This window comes from Pan paniscus, chromosome X (genome assembly GCF_029289425.2).
Source record: "Pan paniscus chromosome X, NHGRI_mPanPan1-v2.0_pri, whole genome shotgun sequence".
NCBI lineage: Eukaryota > Metazoa > Chordata > Mammalia > Primates > Hominidae > Pan > Pan paniscus.
Window position 1 is genome coordinate 81,264,582 of NC_073272.2, and position 20,117 is coordinate 81,284,698.

The window sequence follows — 20,117 nt, forward strand, 5'->3', positions numbered from 1 at the left end:
ATGGTGAAGCCACCCAGGCTTGTGTTTTTCTCTACAATACAGCAAAATCCCTCTATTTCCAGGCAGGTCCAGAAATGCCATCCAGGAGCCAGGGCCTGGAGTTGGAAACCTTAGGAATCTACCTGGTGCTTTATTTTTCTGCACCTGAGATGACACCCAAGCCACAAGATCAAGTGCTTTCCATGCTTGTTTCCCTTTTCCACAATGTATGTCACTGTCCCAGGCCCTCAGTGAGTACTGCCTGGCTACCACCGATGTTCCCGCAAGGCCTATGGCTCTTCATTCAGCTTGTGGTAAATGCTGCGCAGGCTGGATCTCTCCCTTCATGGCAGTGGGCTCCCCTCTGGCCTGGGGCAGGCTCAAAAATATCATGCAAAAGCCAAGGCCTGTGATCAGAGATCCCAAGTGCCCACTTGTTGCTCCACCCCACTGTGGCTGAGCTGGTACCTAAGCTGCAAGACAAAGTCCCCTTTATGCTTCCCTCTCCTTTTCTCAAGAAGAAGAAATCCCTCACCAAAGCCACCATAGCTGGGAATGTTCTGGGTCACGTCTGAAGCAACATTTCTGAGTCTCACCCAAGGCTCACAGTGAGTACTGCTGGGGTACCACTGCTGCTTATTTAGGGCCCAAGAGCTCTTTAGTAAGTAGATGATGAATGCTGCCAGGACTGGGTTGTTCCCTTCAAGGCATCTGGTTCTCTTCTGGCAAAGGGTGGGTCTAGAAATGTGTTTTTAGGGGCTAAGGCCTGGAATGGTGGCCTTAGGCCTCTGGCTGGTGCCCTATCCTATTGTGGATGAGCTGGTATCCCAGTTGCAAGCTGAAGTTCTCCTTACTCTCTCCTCTTCTCAAGTGAAAGTACAGAGTCTCTCCGGAGCTGCAAGCTGTGCTGCCTGGGGTTTGGGGAGGGGTGGCACAAGTACTCCCTTGGTCACGTGACTTGTTTCTCACTAGGTCATGTTCCCCATACTCTTCTGACTCTGAGCCCGGCACATTGCTAGGACTTGCCTAGGAATTGCAGTCCCTGTGGCCTATACTGCCTTTCAGGTTTCTTTAACAACCCAGAACCTTTTAGCCTATGGTGGTGAGGCTTGCCAGAACTCATGTTCTGACCACTGAGGTGGGCAATTCTCTTCTGGCTAAGGTTTCTCTAAGTGCTCCTCAGATGGGAACTGGCTGAGTTCTGCTTAGTGTTGCTTTCTGCTGTGACATGGGAGCACTGAATTCCAAAGCAAAGTCTCATAATCACTGCACTCTCTCTCCCCAAAGCACACAGATAGTCTTTCTATGTCATGTGGATTCTGCTAGGGGATGATAAAGAGGTGGCATCAGAAATAAAAGACTATCTTCCATAGTCTTTTCAGGGCCTCTTTCAGTGATGTGAAGTTAAAAATATGTACTGTGATCACTTGCTGGATTTTTGTTTCTTATGAGGGTGTGTGTGTGTGTGTGTGTGTGTGTGTGTGTGGACAGCTTTTCAACTTAGTGTTCCTGTAGGGAGGACAATTGGTGGAGGATTTTGTTCAGGCATATTGCTCGACCTCTTTAGCAACTAATTTTTTCATAGAATATTCATAGCGTATAAAATTCTTCACAAATTAAAAAAAATGAACTCCAATTACTGACAAGCCATAAAAATAATACATAATTTTTAGCTTATAATGTGCTTTGAAGTGTACTGTCATATCATTCAACCCTTTACAAATTGTGTTAGGCTTATAACATTATGAATTTTTATTTTATAAATGAGGAAACTGAGACTCAGAAAATAAATGATCAACTTGATTATAACACAAGTGCTTTCAGGGAGGCATGAAAATCAAATTTGAATGCAGGAATCTAATACACCAATGAAAAGGATTGATACCACACAAAGGATGTTCCCTAAACACAATAAAAACATTATAAATTAATAACAAAAGAAAATCACAAATATTCACAAGTTTGTGGAAATTACACAATATAATCATAAATAAACAACAGATTAAGCCATAAATCACAGGAAAAAATAGAAAATACCTTTGGATAAATAAAAATAAGCCACAGCATGCCAAAATTTAAGGGATGCAGCCAAAGCAGTAGTTAGAGGAAATTTATAGCTTCTGCCTATGTTTAAAAAGGAAGGATAATATCAAATCAATACCCTAGATTTTTATCTTAAGAAATTAGAAAAAGTAGAATAAACTAAACCCAAATTTAGCAGATGAAAGGGAATAATAATAACTATTAGAGCAAAAATAAATGAAAGGAGAATAGGGAAACAATTGGAAAAAATGAGAGAAGACTAAAATTAATGAGTTCAGGTATGAAAGAAAATATATCACTATTAACCTTACAGAAATAAATAGTATTTTAACAGAATATTGTGCACTATTATATGCCAACAAATTAGATAACCTAGATTAAATATACACATACATAAGCTACCAAAATTTATTCAAGAAGAAATAGAACATATGAACAGATCTGTAAAAATGAAGAGACTGAACTAGCAAATTCAGAAACTTCCCACAGAGAAAGCATAGATCTACATGGTTTCCCTGATTACTTCTATTGGATTGAAGAAAAATTAATATCAATCCTAAACATTTTTTAACTAGAAGAGATGAAACGAATTAATAAAATTGACAAAAATATCAAAAAATTATATGCCAATATACCTCATAGCTATAGATAGAAAATATTTAACAAAATATTAGAAAAATATAGTTCAACAATATATTAAAATAATTATACACCATAATCTAGTGAGATTTATTCCTAGAATGCAAGCTTAGATTAACATCTGAAAATCAATTAATGTATAACACCGTGTTAACCAAAGAGAGGGCAAAAATCACATGATTATAAAAATAAACAGAAAAATCATTTTATAAAATTCAATAAATTTGCACAATAAAAACAATCAGCAAACTAGGACTAGAAGGGAACTTCCTCAACCTGGTGGATGGCATCTATAAAAAAATGGGAATTAACATCATAATTAAAGAGGAAAGACTGAAAACATTGAGCCTATGACCAGGAGGAGCAAGACTAGGATTTCTGCTCTCACTTTCCATTCAGCCTTGTACTGAAGGTAAGGACAAAATAAATAAAAGACATCAGATAAAGAAAGAAGCCAAGGTATTTCTACTTGCTGATGACACCAACTTGTATATAGAAAAACCCAGTAAATACACACATACAACTAAAATTAATAAATTTAGGAAATTTATAGAGTACATTATCAGTATACAGAAATGAATTGTATTTCTATACAATAGCAACAAATAATTCAAAATTAAAATTAAGAACACAATTCTATTTACAATAGCATCAAAAAGGCATAGTTAAAAAATAAATGTTAAACTTATATTCTAAAAGTGAAAAAAACATTGTTGGAAAAAATTGAATAGCTAAATGTGTGGAAAGATGCTCTATGTTCATAGAATGGAAGATGTAATACTATTAGATACTGTTAAGATAACAATATTTTCCCAATTGACTTTCAGATTCAATGCAGTTAATATCACAATTCCTTTTGTCTTTTTTTGCAGAAATTAACAAGACAATCTCTTTTTTCGTAGATGCTCAAATTATTTATTTATTTATAAATATGGTTAATTTATTTATAGATATGGTTAATCGTAAAATTTATATGAAAGTGCAAGGGATCCAGAATAAGCAAAACAATCTTGAAAATAAGAACAAAGTGGAAGACCCCCACTTATTAACCTCAAAATTTACTACTAAAGAAAGATTGTGTTACAGGCATAGTGGTAGACAATATAAATTAATGGATTAGATTTGAGAATCTAGAAATAACCCTAACATTTATGGTCAATTGATTTTCTTTCTTTTTTCTTTCTTTCTTTTTTTATTAAACTTTAAGTTTTAGGGTATCTGCACATGGTCAATTGATTTTCAAGAGTGGTGCCAAGACAATTCGATGGGGGAAATGTTTTCTTCAATAAATGGTGCTAGGAAAAAACTGTATTTTCACAGGCATAAGAATGAAATTGAGCCTTTTCCTTACATCATATACAAAAATTAACCCAAAATAGATAATAGACCTGAATGTAAGGGCCAAAATTTTAAAAGTCTTAAAAGAATATATAGATGTTAATTTTGGATAAGGCAATAGTTCTTAAATATGACTCCAAAAGTATAAAATAAATAAAAATTGATAAATTGTATTTCATCAAAATTTTAAAAATATTATTATTTGGCTGGGTGCGGTGGCTCATGCTTGTAATCCTAGCACTTTGTGAGGCCAAGGCAGGTGGATCACCTGAGGTTGGGAGTTCAAGACCGGCCTGACCAACATGGAGAAACCCCGTCTCTACTAAAAATACAAAATTAGCCGGGTGTGGTGGCACATGCCTGTAATCCCAGCTACTCAGGAGGCTGAGGCAGGAGAATCACTTGAACCCAGGAGGCAGAGGTTGTGGTGAGCCAAGATCACGCCACTGCACTCCAGACTGGGCAACAAGGGTGAAACTCCGTCTCAAAAAAAAAAAATCATTCTTCAAAATCATCATGACATGCAAATCACTTATCTGATACATGTCTGTTATCCAAAATTTAGAAAGAACCTTAAAATTACATATAAGGCAATTAAAAATCGATGAATTTAAAGATATTCAACATTACTTTAGAGTCAGACAAATCAAAACTACAATGAATTACTACTTCACACCTGACTATAATAGCTATATTTTATGTTATATTATTTATGTATGAATGAATAATGTCTGAAATACATGTTACATATACAATTGTTACAATAACAGCTGTTGACAAGGATGTGGAGAAACAGGAATCATTATACATTACTAGTGGGAATATAAAATGCTGCAGCCTTTTTTAAAAACATTATGGCAGTTTCATAGAATGTTTAACTTCAGAATTGCCATATAGCAAAACAATTCCCCTTTAAGTATATACCTAAGAGAAATAAAAACATATGATCATAAAAAAACTTACATATGAATGTTCATAGCAAAGCTATCATTCAGAATAGCCAAAAAGTGGAACCAACCCAAATGTCCTTAAAAAGATGACAAAAACAAAATGTAATATATCCATACAATGGAATATTATTTGGTACTAAAAAGTAATAAAGTGATACATACTGCAACATGGATGAACCTTGAAACCTCACTGGTTGAAAGAAGCTAAAAGCAAAACATCACATACTCTGTGTTCCCATTTACAGTTGGCCCTGCATATCTGTGGATTCTGCCATCTGTTAATTCAACTAAGCATGGATTGAAACTGTAGTTAGGGCTAAGATGGTCTTATTCATTCTGAACACATATAGACCTTTGTTTCTCATTATTCCATAAACAGTAAAATATAACAACTGTTTATACAACACTTACACTGTATTAGGTATTATGAGTAATCTAGAGATTATTTAAAGTATATGGGAGGATGTGCATAGATTATATGCAAACACTATAACATTTTATATAAAGGACTAAATTATCCACAGATTTTAGTATCTTCAGTAGATCCTGAAAGCAATCCCCTACAGATGCCGAGGGATGGCTGTATATGAAATGTTCAGAACAGGTAAAGCCATAGAGTCAGAAAGTAGATTATTGATTACTAAGAGCTGTGGGGAGGGTCAGATAAGGAATGATTGCTAAAGGCTAAGGAATTTCTTTTTGGGGTGGTGAAGATGTTCTGGAATTAGATAGTGGTGATGATTGCACAGCTGTTTGATTATACTAAATTTGACTCAATTGTATACTTTATAAGGGTGAATTTTATGATATTTAAATTATAGCTGAATATGTCTTTATTTAAAAAACAATATGTTGGCCATATGCACATAAAACACAATTTTTATAATTTTAATACATTATAAATATGCAAATTATTGCTATTATTATAGCTAAATAAAGTACCCCAGAGTGAGTGGTTAACTTGAGATAAGTAATTTAGTCTGAGTCATTACTGACTTAGTTTTGGGATGTGTGTTTAATGTGAAAATTGTTGTGACAATGATTCTAACTTCAAATAAACTATTAAATAATGAGTTGAGTGATGAAATACATAAAACGTGATTACTATGATACTCAAAGTAGTGCAGTAAATATTCATAGACATTATAAATGCTGAAATTGGTAAAATTCTGACAGATAACAGACAAAAGTAAGATGTATCCCCCATGGTATAGATTTGGTGGCTATTGCAGTGTTAACAGAGGGTATCCATTAGTAACACTATAAATTGTGGCATCTGTTTATTGCTCATTTGCCAGGACTCTATTTCTTCATGGTCTTCTACTTTACGGTTCACTATCTGAAGTGAAGGTATGTTTTTATAAATGATGAAACCATCAATTACATTTACATTCCAGGCTACAATTGCATGCTGCCTTAGTATTTTAAAATGGGCACCAGTCATTCAAAAGTTTTCTTACAGGACTATGGAATTGGTTTAGCATATTGGAGGTCAACTCACAAATTGCCTTAGTGTCAGAAACGTATCCACAAAAAATGCCTTAAAACTCATAAAATTGGGCTACTGGACAAAAAGAATGTAATTCACTGCCATAAATAACCTTGATAATAGGAATAACTGTCCGTAAATTGCAGCTGACAGCTGTGAAAATTTGATCCAGAGAGAAGCTACCTGGGGTAGTAAGGAAGAAAATTAGACTAGGTTTCAAGACACCTGGGTTCCAGTCTGGGTTCTGCCAATTACCAGTTGTGTGACTTAGATACTTCCCTTTCTTGCTGGCACAGCCTACTCATCTGTCAAAGGAAGATTTTGAACTAAAGATTTCTGAATTATTTCCCAACTAAGAATACAAAATATGTTTTAAAAATATTATGTCACTTTCTACAAAGGATGAGAAGGAGCAATGCCCTATACTACTCAGCATGACTTCCTTAAAAAATTAGAGAGAAAACTGGGAAAGAGGAATATTCTTCCTTCCCTTCCTTGACAAATTGTGATAGACCTGAGAAGGATTGTTAAAGAATGAATTTTTAGAGAGTCTTATGCTATTGCCACCGTGTCTTTCTCTCTCTCTTTTTCACTTTTTAAGGTGTAGTGCTATGAAACTTCTGAGAAGAAGAAAAGAGATAAGCAAGACCTGCCCCTGGCAACATTTTGAAATAAAATATTTGTCTCTGCTTCCTATATTTATCCTTTCTGGGGCTCTTTGTCATATCTAATCTTTTTTATTCTAGTGCCTCATCTTTTTTCAGCCCTCTCCCCAAGAAAAGCTCTAAGTTTGTTTTTCCGTTCTACTTCTAAGTCACTCTATATTCTCAGCCTTGATTCTCATCATGGAAAGAAAAAACCTGACTCATGGCATCTTTAAGGGATAATATTCAGCTAGTATTCATGCGTATAATTCTATCAATAGCTGATAAAAATTGAAATACTTCTGCACTAGTTGGTAAATACCCACTTGTCTGAGCCCCCTACTGTTGCGCGGGCCACCAAGGCGCTTCTCCTGGAAAACTGGAACTCCCTAGGATACATCAACAATAGGGTAAATGCTCGTCAGATCAGATAAGTTTCAGAATCCAGATCTAGATTTATTTTCTGTGCCAGATCATTTCTTTGAGTAAGTGTCTTCATCTTGCCTATGGTTAATTGTTTTTTAACTTTTAAGTTCAGGGGTACGTGTACAGGATGTGAAGGTTTGTTACATAGGTAAACGTGAGTTATGGGGGTTTGTTGTACAGATTATTTCACTAACCAGGTGTAGTATCAATTAGTTATTTTTTTCTGATCCTCTCACTCCTCCCACCCTCCACTCTCCAATAGGTGCCAGTTTGCATTGTTCCCCTCTATGTGTCCGTATGTTCTTATCATTTAGCTCCCACTTATAAGTGAGAACATGTTTTATTTGGTTTTCTGTCCCTGTGTTATTTTGCTGAGGATAATGGCCTCCAGCTTCATCCATGTCCCTACCAAGAATATAATCCTGTTCCTTTTTTATTGCTGCAGAGTATTCCATGGTTTATATGTACCACATTTTCTTTATCCAGTCTATCACTGATGGACATTTAGGTTGATTCTTTGTCTTTGCTGTTGTGAATAGTGCTGCAGTGAACATATGTATGCATGTGACTTTATAACAGAACAATTTATATTCCTTTGAGTACATACCCAGTAATGGGATTGCTGAGTCAAATGGTATTTCTGTCTCTAGATTTTTGAGGAATCTCCACACTGTCTTCCACAATGCTTGAACTAATTTACACTTCCACCAACAGTGTAAACACGTTCTTTTTTCTCTGCACCCTCACCAGTATCTGTTATTTTGACTTACTAACAATAGCCATTCTGACTGGTGTGAAATGGTATCTCATTGTCATTTTGATTTGCATTTCTCTAATGAACAGTGATGTTGAGCTTTTTTCCATATGATTGTTGGCTTCATGTATGTCTTCTTTTAAGAAGTGTCTGTTCATAACCTTTGTCCACATTTTAATGGTTTTTTTTATTGTAAATTTATTTAAGTTTCTCATAGATGCTGAATATTAAACCTTGGTCAGATACACAATTTGAAAAATTTTCTTTGATTCTGTAAGTTGTCTGTTTAGTCTGTTGATGGTTCCATTTGCTGTGCAGAAGCTCTTTAGTTTAACCAGATCCCTGTTAATTTTTGCTTTTGGTGCAATTGCTTTTGGTGTCTATATCATGAAATCTTTGTCCTATTCAACATAGTATTGGAAGTTCTGGCCAGAGCAATCCGGCAAGAGAAAGAAATAAAGGGTATTCAAATAGAAAAAGAGGAAGTCAAATTGTCTCTGTTTGCAGATGACATGATTGTATATTTAGAAAACCTCATCATCTCAGCCCAAAATCTCCTTAAGCTGGTAAGCAACTTCAGCAGTCTCAGGATAAAAAAATCAATGTGCAAAAATCACAAGCATTCCTATACACCAATAACAGACCAACAGAGAGCCAAATCATGAGTTGAACTCCCATTCACAATTGCAACTAAGAGAATAAAATACATAGGAATACAACTTACAAGGGATGTGAAGGACCTCTTCAAGGAGAACTACAAACCATTTATCAAGGAAATAAGAGAGGACAGAAACGAATGGAAAAACATTCCATGCCCATGAATAGGAAGAATCAATATCATGAAAATGGCCATACTACCCAAAGTAATTTACAGATTTAATGTTATCCCCATCAAGCTACCATTGACTTTCTTCACAGAATTGGAAAAAACTACTTTAAATTTCATATAGAACCAAAAAAGAGCCCACATAGCCAAGACAATCCTTAGCTAAAAGAGCAAAGCCAGAGGCATCATGCTACCTGACTTCAAACTATACTACAAGGCTACAATAACCAAAACAGCATGGTACTGGTACCAAAACAGATAGACCAATTAAACAGAAGAGAGGCCTCAGAAATAATCCCACACATCTACAAATATATGATCTTTGACAAACCTGAGAAAAACAAGCAATGGGGAAATAATTCCCTATTTAATAAATGGTGCTGGGAAAACTGGCTAGCCACATGCAGAAAGCTGAAACTGGATCTCTTCCTTACACCTTAAACAAAAATTAACTCAAGACAGATTAAAGACTTAAACGTAAGAACTAAAACCATAAAAACCCTAGAAGAAAACCTAAGCAATGCCATTCAGGACATAGGCATGGGCAAAGACTTCATGACTAAAATATCAAAAACAACTGCAACAAAAGCCAAAATAGACAAATGGGATCTAATTAAACTAAAGAGCTTCTGCACAGCAAAAGAAACTATCATCGGAGTGAACAGGCAACCTACAGAAGGGGAGAAAATTTTTGCAATCTATCCATCTGACAAAGGGCTAATATCCACAATCTACAAAGAACTTAAACAAATTTACAAGAAAAAAAACAACCCCATCAAAAAGTGGGTGAAGGGGCCAGGCACCATGACTCACACCTGTAATCCCAACACTTTGGGAGGCAGAGGTGGGCAGATCATAAGGTCAGGAAATCGAGACCATACTGGCTAACATGGTGAAACCCCATCTCTACTAAAAATACAAAAAATTAGCTGGGAGTGGTGGTGGGCTCATGTAGTCCCAGGTACTTGGGAGACTGAGGCAGGAGAATGGTGTGAACCTGGAAGGTGGAGCTTGCAGTGAGCAGAGATCACACGACTGCACTCCAGTCTGGGTGACAGAGCAAGACTCCATCTCAAAAAAAAGAAAAGAAAAAGAAGGATATGAACAGACACTTCTCATAAGAAGTCATTTATGCAGCCAACAAACATATGAAAAAAAGCTCATCACTTGTCATTAGAGAAATGCAAATCAAAACCACAATGAGATACCATCTCATGACAGAGTGGCGATCATTATAAAGTCAGGAAACAACAGACGCTGGAGAGGATGTGGAGAAATATGAACGCTTTTACACTGTTGGTGGGAGTGTAAATTAGTTCAACCATTATGGAAGACAGTGTGGCAATTCCTCAAGGATCTAGAACTAGAAATACCATTTGATCCAGCAATCCCATTACTGGGTATATACCCAAAGGATTATAAATCATTCTACTATAAAGACACATGCACACATATGTTTACTGCAGCACTGTTCACAATAACAAAGACTTGGAACCAACCCAAATGTCCATCAATGATAGACTGGATAAGGAAAATGTGGCACATATATACCATGGAATACTATGCAGGATAGTATTCCATAGGAGAGATAGCATTAGCAGAAACACCTAATGTAGATGACGGGTTGATGAGTGCAGCAAACCACCATGGCACGTGTATACCTGTGTAACAATTCTGCACGTTCTGCACATGTACCCCAGAACTGAAAGTATAATTTAAAAAATGAGTTTTCTCAGTGACTTAGACATAAAAGTGCTCAAAAAATGTTTAGTTATTATTATTTTAGTAGTAGTAGAAGTAGTAGGATCCATAAGGTTTTACAACTTATAAAATACTTCTATATTCCTCTTCTTGTCTATAAGTTATATCACTTCCAAATTATCCAAGAAAATTATTTGCTGGGAGCGATAGTTACAACCATCAGCAGAGCTGATGGTACATCCTAGAACTAAACTATAATAGTAAACATGGTTTATTTTCTAGAGGCAAAAGTCCTAGATTAAAACATTTTAACACACTGAGCATATCTTAATTGTGTTGAAAGTGCTTCTGGCAGGAAGTCAAGGAATATGCATCTTGGTTGCAACTCGGAGATAAAATTTGACCTTGAGAAAGCCATTCAACTTTTCTCAGCTTCAGTTTTTCTATCCGGAAAATGAGTACAAAATAGCATGATATATAAGGTCTCTTCCAGCACTGAAAACACTTGAAGCACATGATAGGTCTATCTGCCTATTATAGGGTGAAAATTCAGAGGTTTGTTTTCTATGGAATGCCTAATATACAGAAGAATCAGCATGATGTTCTGGGGTATGAACAGGGTTTTTAATGCTGTGAGGTGCTAGATTATGTGGATTTGACATCACCTTTTTAATTTATTTTAGGCACAGGGCTAATGTTATTTCATAACTGGAATTCTGGAAATGAAATGGGTCTCTCCCATGGTCATTTTCTGGATATCAATAAGAAAACTGTCTCTTTAGGGGACATGCCTAAAATAAAATACCTCAAGATAGAAAAGGTCCTACATACGGACAGTTTATAACAATAACCCACTCAAACAGTGGTATTTTTAAAAAGTTTTTTAAATATATTGTCTCATTTTCATAACAATTAAGCAAGCTTAGTCTCATGATTACATTTTACACAGGAGGAAGTTAATTGTTCAAAGATTACCCAACTAAGAGGTACTGGAACCAAGATTGAAGTTTTATTTTTTTACTTTGATTGAACTTTTATTTATATTTTATGTCTAGTGATTATGTTGAGATTTTTGAAAAAACTAAGGAAAGCTTTCTGAGGCACTTTTGATACAAGACATTTCTAACACCTAGTGACTGGAGCTTCTGAGCATTGAAGCTCCTTGAAGTTTCTTTAAAGACATTTACTGTCTTTGAAGAACAGCAGCTACTACGTTCTTACTAAGTAATGTGTAGAATCATGAAGAGTACCCATTTGAAGACTATTCTCCAATGACAGGAGATTCAAATGAAGGCTTTGAGACCTTAACCAAGCCCAATTTTTCCCCATTTTTATGTCCTCAATTAGTTTCATAGGCAGCTAATTGCACCTTCAAAACAAGGTACACCTGGGTAATTTTGCCGTCAACTATCCTAGCAGATGCTGTTAACCGCTTGTGTCTGCAATTAGTCCTATAGAGCAATAATTACCAAATAAACATTACTGGCTTTAATAAAACTTGGTGGGCCAAAATTTTAAAGTGAAATAGGCTACTTTATGACTTAATTGGAGCCAACTGTAGACTGATAAGGATAGTAGGCAACATTTACATAGAACTTATCACTTTACAGAGTGCTTTTAAATAAATTGACTTATTTTTTATAAAATTTTATGTTAGATTACATTATCATTATTGTTTTTGAAATAAGAAAACATAAGATTATATATTTGATACAGTTTATTCAACTAACATGGATAAGAGTGGATATGTAAGACAAAACCCTAGTTTCTTGCTCCTAATCCTGACTTCTTTTTACTACAAAATGCTACTGCTCTTAATTTTTCTTAAAAATATTTCAGTTGAGCCTTTAAAGATTATATTTATTCGTATAAATATATTTATCCTTATATTTATTCATTTATTTGCTTACTTCTTTATTAAAGAAATTTTATTAAATTTGAAGTCCAGGCAAAAGTTCTGGAATGATAATAGAGATTTGGGGGTTATTAGCATATAAATGGTATTTGAGATCATCTTGTTGAATTATGTTGCCCAAGAACATGTAGAATGATAAGAGTTGTTAAGTAGAAGATGAATCATTGGGGAATAATTACTCTTTTTTTAAAAAATTGCATAATTATGATACATTTATCAAAATAGATAAATTAACATTGGTATAATCCTGATGATAAAACTATTGGCTTGATATGGATTTCACTTGGCTGTTTTTACAACTGTCTTTTTGCTGCTGCAAGATTCAATCTAGGATACCTACCACATTGCTTTATCATGTTTACTTAGTCTCCTTTGTTCTGTGACAGTTTGTGTATCTTTCCTTATTATGTTCCTGATACTTGAAAAGTGAATTTTGGAGTGTTTCTCGGTTTGAGTTTGACTGATGCTTTCTCATAATTACATTGGGATTGTGGGTTTCGGAGAAAAGTACCACAGAGATGAAGTGCCTTCTCATTATGTATTATCAGAGATTATGTGATATTAACATAATTTGTCACCAGTGATGCTAACCTTGATCATTTAAGCTGATATCTGTTAAATTTCTTCACGGTAAAACTATGTTTTCCTTCCCATATGCTATTCTTTGGAAGTAAGTAATTAAGTTAATCCACACTCAAAAGAAGGGAAGTCCAGCTTACCTCCTGGAAGGAAGAGAATCAAAGAATGTGTGGACGTATGTTAAAACTACCACAGTAACTAGTAATTATTTTGAGGGGGATACTTTGAGGTTATGCACATATCTTATTTCTCCTTAAGGTTTTACCCACTAATTTTTATTATTCATCAATGTATGTTGGCTGCAGCAAATATTATTATGGTGTTTTAATGACACTTTCTAATTATCTCATTAATTTTACATGAACTATTTGTAATGTTCTGTAAGGAGGTTTGCTTTATTTGTTGATTGCTTATTTACACTATGATTTTAAAGATATTTATTTTAATCTTTGATTACAACCAACACTAGTGCTATTTTTTAGCTCAAATTATTTCAACTTTAGACATTAGGAGATGTTTCCATTTGACTTCTGGAAACTTTTCAGGAATAACTACACTTAAGAAATACTATTTAAGGGAGTTATGCCTATGAAAGTGGCTGAGGAGAACTTGTAAGAAAGAAGGGTATCCAGGAAAGTTGATGTCATGTGAACAAAGAGAAGAGAGAGTTTCAACAGTTAGTGATTGATTGACAGAGCCAAATAGAGAAAAAAATCCAATGCAATAATAGGTTGAAAGTAACTACTTGATGTAACCAGGACTTATTTGTGACTTTAGTAAATAGAATGATGGAGGTAAAAACAACTTGGAATTGATTATGATAATAAGAAATTAGAAATGATAAGAATAAAATTTGTTAAAATGAGAAGAGAGAGCTAAATATGGTATTTAGAAGTACTTGATAGAAAGAAACTGAGTTAATAGAGGTGATTATGGGATTGGAGACAGTTATATAAATTTAATGCTGCAAAACTAGCAGAGGAAGAGATGTTGACTGTGGGGGTGAAAGGAGAGTTACTTGATGGAGATATGCCTAGGAATTTGGGAGAATATATTCAAAAGGATACAGATGGAACAATTAGCTCTAGACAAGAATAAGGAAAGTTTATCTTCTAAGACTAGAATAAAAGGTGGGGTAACATTGAAGAGGGATGCATGAAGCTTTAGCAACTGCGCATGAGAAGACTGAGGTAGACTACATCTGATGGCATTTGTTTTCATTGAAATAGAAGTTAAGGACATATGCTGAAAGGGTGAAGGACACATGCCAGGAGCACCACAGAAAGGTTTATAATATCAATTGAGAAAAACTTACATAAGTGAACTAAAAGTAAATTCCTCCCAGGTCAAGCCTTTTGATGAGATCTCATCCTTGACCACCATTTTGATTGATGCTTTGGAGAGATCATGAAGCAAAGGAATAAACTAAGCATTGTCTAGATTTCTATCTCAAAAGATAAGAAATGTGTATTGTTTTAAGCCGACAAATTTAATTTTTGTTTATTTTTCTTCCATGCTCATGGGTAGGAAGAATCAGTATCATGTAAATGGCCATACTGCCCAAGGTAATTTATAGAATCAATGCCATCCCCATCAAGCTACCAATGACTTTCTTCACCGAATTGGAAAAAACTACTTTAAAATTCATATGGAACCAAAAAAGAGCCCACATCACCAAGTCAATCCTAAGCCAAAAGAACAAACCTGGAGGCATCACGCTACCTGACTTCAAACTATACTACAAGGCTACAGTAAACAAAACAGCATGGTACTGGTACCAAAACAGAGATATAGATCAATGGAACAGAACAGAGCCCTCAGAAATAACGCCGCATATCTACAACTATCTGATCTTTGACAAACCTGAGAAAAACAAGCAATGGGGAAAGGATTCCCTATTTAACAAATGGTGCTGGGAAAACTGGCTAGCCATATGTAGAAAGCTGAAACTGGATCCCTTCCTTACACCTTATACAAAAATCAATTCAAGATGGATTAAAGACTTAAACATTAGACCTAAAACCATAAAAACCCTAGAAGAAAACCTAGGCATTACCATTCAGGACATAGGCATGGGCAAGGACTTCATGTCTAAAACACCAAAAGCAATGGCAACAAAAGCCAAAATTGACAAATGGGATCTAATTAAACTAAAGAGCGTCTGCACAGCAAAAGAAACTACCATCAGAGTGAACAGGCAACCTAAAAATGGGAGAAAATTTTCGCAACCTACTCATCTGACAAAGGGCTAATATCCAGAATCTACAATGAACTCAAACAAATTTACAAGAAAAAAACAACCCCATCAAAAAGTGGGCAAAGGATATGAACAGACACTTCTCAAAAGAAGACATTTATGCAGCCAAAAGACACATGAAAAAATGCTCATCATCACTGGCCATCAGAGAAATGCAAATCAAAACCACAGTGAGATACCATCTCACACCAGTTAGAATGGCAATCATGAAAAAGGAAACAACAGGTGCTGGAGAGGATATGGAGAAATAGGAAGACTTATACTGTTGGTGGGACTGTAAACTAGTTCAACCATTGTGGAAGTCAGTGTGGCGATTCCTCAGGGATCTAGAACTAGAAATACCATTTGACCCAGCCATCCCATTACTGGGTATATACCCAAAGGACTATAAATCATGCTGCTATAAAGACACATGCACACGTATGTTTATTGCGGCACTATTCACGATAGCAAAGACTTGGAACCAACCCAAATGTTCAAGAACGATAGACTAGATTAAGAAAATGTGGCACATATACTCCATGGAATACTATGCAGCCATAAAAAGTGATGAGTTCATGTCCTTTGTAGGGACATGGATGAAACTGGAAATCATCATTCTCAGTAAACTATCGCAAGGACAAAAAACCAAACACCGCATGTTCTCACTCATAGATGGGAATTGAACAATGAGAACACATGGACACAGGAAGGGCAACATCACCCTCTGGGGACTGTTGTGGGATGGGGGGAGGGGGGAGGGATAGCATTAGAAGATATACCTAATGCTAAATGACGAGTTAGTGGGTGTAGCACACCAACATGGCACATGTATACATATGTAACCAACCTGCACATTGTGCACATGTACCCTAAAACTTAAAGTATAATAATAATAATAATAAAATCAGCTTTAGTGAGATATTGTTTACATACCATAAAATTTACTCATATATGTTGATTTTTAAAGTACATATTTATAACTGTAAATTATTCAAATTCAGCCCATATGTGTTCAGGTAAAAGAGTGAATATCGTTGAGCTTGCTTAACTCTGGATTACTAATATGACCGAAGACCCTGGATGATACATTCATTAAGGTGGCATTCATAAAATTTTATGAGGAATTCATAAAGTTCCTCTAACCCTGAGTGTCTTGGGTTATTAACAGTAAACCATTAAATTTCAGAGTAATTTTTTATGCAGCAAGAGATACCTAATGTACTTGGATAATTTTTTTGGCTTGAGGCAAATTTCTGGGGAGCACTGCAGCTGAGAGCTGTCAGTAGAAAACAGGCCTAGAAGGTGATGAAACTAATGTGATGTTCCTGAGGTGACAGAGCACCATGGTCTTTACCATACTATGATATAGGAATTTAGGATTTAAGAAATACACCAAAAATATGAAGATCCAAAGTGTAACTTGGGTTAGATATTCTAAACTTAATAGAAAGTGAGGTTCACTGAAATCAGGTAATGCAATGAATTGTGAGATTTCATATTAAATATGTCTTCTTCATGGATGTTATTGACTAGGAATATAACAGTAATTGACTGGAGATAAAGGCTGTTAACCAGATTTTTCAAAATTCAGTGCATGAATGGGAGTTTCCAGGAATAAAGGAAAACATGAGAAAAAAATAGAAAATTGTGTAGCCAGTTTATCTCAAACGGGGATAAGCCTTTAAAATAGTAGAAATGTAACAGATTCATAACTTGTAAGTAGCCCTGAGAGAATAAGAAAATATCAACACCTTCCTTGGCTTCATGGAACATAATAAATAGACTAATTCAAGAGTGCATTCAGAAAAATACACTGTACAAGGAGAGAAAAATCAAATTTTCAGTTAAAGCAAGGGGGTGAAGTACTCTGAATAGAGAATGAGATATAGAACTTTTAATGATAGCCTGAATGTGTGTGTCCATGCGTGCATGTGTGTGCGTCTTGTAATGGGAGTGTGGATGGTATGTATGTGTGGAGGGGGGTGCTATAATTACTGGGAGGAACAGAAATAAACTCAAAGCTGAGAGGGGATATGAGTTTGAAAGGCTATGGGAAATTTGAGAGTGCCTTTCATGAAGTTACACTGATGAAAGACCTAAATAAAACACACTGATCTCAAAAAGTCCCAACTTTGGCATAAGTAATTTGATACTTTTGACACTTTGGTACTATCTTTTAACCAACAATATTTGGCATATTGAGAGCATATGCTCAGGAGACTGGCTCTGGTGTTGGTGCCTATGGAGGGCAACATTTTGAGTCATAGCAATATTCTAGTAACTCTATGTTTCTCAGGGGTCATAATGGCATTAATAGAGAGAAAATAGTACCAAAGTCCTCTATCGTATACCCTTTCTGTTTTTACTTTTATTTTTCAAACACACACACATGCATATTTGAGAAAAATGGTGTATTAGTCAGGGTTCTCTAGAGGGACAGAACTAATGGAATATATATAGATAGATAGATAGATAGATAGATAGATAGATAGATAGATAGATAGATAGATATAGAGAGAGAGGAGTTTATTAAGTATTAACTCATATGATCACAAGATCCCACAATAGGCCATCTGCAGGCTGAGAAGCAAGGAGAGCAAGTCCAAGTTCCAAAACTGAAGAACTTGGACTCCAGTGTTCCAGGACAGGAAGCATCCAGTACAGGAGAAAGATGTAGGCTGGGAGGCTAGGCCAGTCTCTCTTTTCATATTTTTCTGCCTGCTTATATTCTAGCCATGCTGGCAGCTGGTTAGATTGTGCCTACCCAGATTAAGGGTGGGTCTGCCTTTCCCAGCCCACTGATTCAAATGTTAATCTCCTTTGGCAACACCCTCACAGACACAACAAGGAACAATAATTTGTATCCAATCAAGTTCACACTCAGTATTAATCATCACAAATGGCCAGGGCTATTTTTTCTTAGAGTGTTACCCACACCACTGAAAAGAGAATCAAAAGCATGGGACTCATCATAATGTCTCTGGGAAAATACAGTTATTACATGGAAATGTATTTCCCAATTCTTCACGTTTCCATGTGAAAGTAGTTATTTTTAAATACTTCAGTATTCTCTCAGCTTCCTCCACCCTTGACTTCTCACTAAGTTATTTATATAATTTATTAGTTTGAGTAAAAAAATTAAGCATACAGGATTCAAGTTTTTCTTCTATTATGTCTTTGAAGTACTGGTAGCCCACAAGAAGCACACATGCTTGTCCGTTCCATGCCACTGTGCAAATTTATTGAGGTAAGCTCTTCCCTGAAGCAGGAAGCCTACAGCTCAATTCAAGGAAGCATTTAATTCAATTCAAGTGAAGCATTTCAATTCAGAAAAGGGTTCAAAATCAATTTGGCCAGATCTAAGCCATATCCTACAACGGAATTGTGTAGGTGGTGTGTTCACCTCTCTGACCCCTATGTCTATCTCTCATTTTGTCATCAGATGACACTTAATTTATGATGGGAAGCTCAGGTTGTATGGTAACTTGGTGGCCCATGGTTAAGTGCCCATTTCTCTATACAGGCCCAGTAACAGGCCAGGAACTATTGTACATAAAAAGAGTAGTTATCTACAGAGGATGACAAGGCTTTGTCTCAATATCCTAGGAGTCAGCACTGAGATTTACCTATAGGTGCCTGATAAAGGATCCAAACAGCATCTCTATTTGCCTTTGACATGGTCAAGCACAATTGAGTCTTCTTCTTCTTTCTTCTGCTTTCTTCTTCTTTCTTTTTCTTTTTCTTTTCTTTTCTTTTTTTTTTTTTTTTGACGGATTTTTGGTCTTGTTGCTCAGGCTGGAGTGCAGTGGCATGATCTCGGCTCATTGTAACCTCCAGCTCTGGATTCAAGCGATTCTCCTGCATCAGCCTTCTGAGTAGCTGGGATTACAGGTGCCTGCCACTACGCCCAGGTAGTTTTTTGTATTTTTAGTGGAGACGGGTTTTCACCATGTTGCCCAGGCTGGTCTTGAACTCCTGACCTCAGGTGATTCACCTGCCTCAGCCTCCCAAAGTGCTGGGATTACAGGCGTGAGCCACTGCGCTCGGCCCAACTCTTCTTGATCATATGAACCAAGTAGCAGTATGGTTTCCATAGCAGCCTGGATATTTTGCAGAGCCTTATTTTGTTTTGGCCCCCACTGAAAACTAGTAGCTTTTTAGTTTACTCAGTGGATAGGTTCAATGTCACCACAGCCATAGCCAAATACCTCTACCATGATAAGTCACTGCTCAAATATTCTAATTATGAACCACCATATGGCCCCTGGAATTCAAAGAAATCTATCACTGTAGCCATCTGACATTGAGAAGACGTGTTATTTTTTCCACATCTTTTCCTCGAGAGGAGATATTCTGGTAGTGGACTTAAAAGGAATCCCTAAATTTTGCTTTTACATTTATTTTTATTACTTTCTCTTCTTACTTTTAGCAGTAGGAAAATATTAGAAGTACATTGGTGAATCTGACTGTTGGCCTGCTAATATCCAGAATCTACAATGAACTCAAACAAATTTACAAGAAAAAAACAAACAACCCCATCAAAAAGTGGGCAAAGGACATGAACAGACACTTCTCAAAAGAAGACATTTATGCAG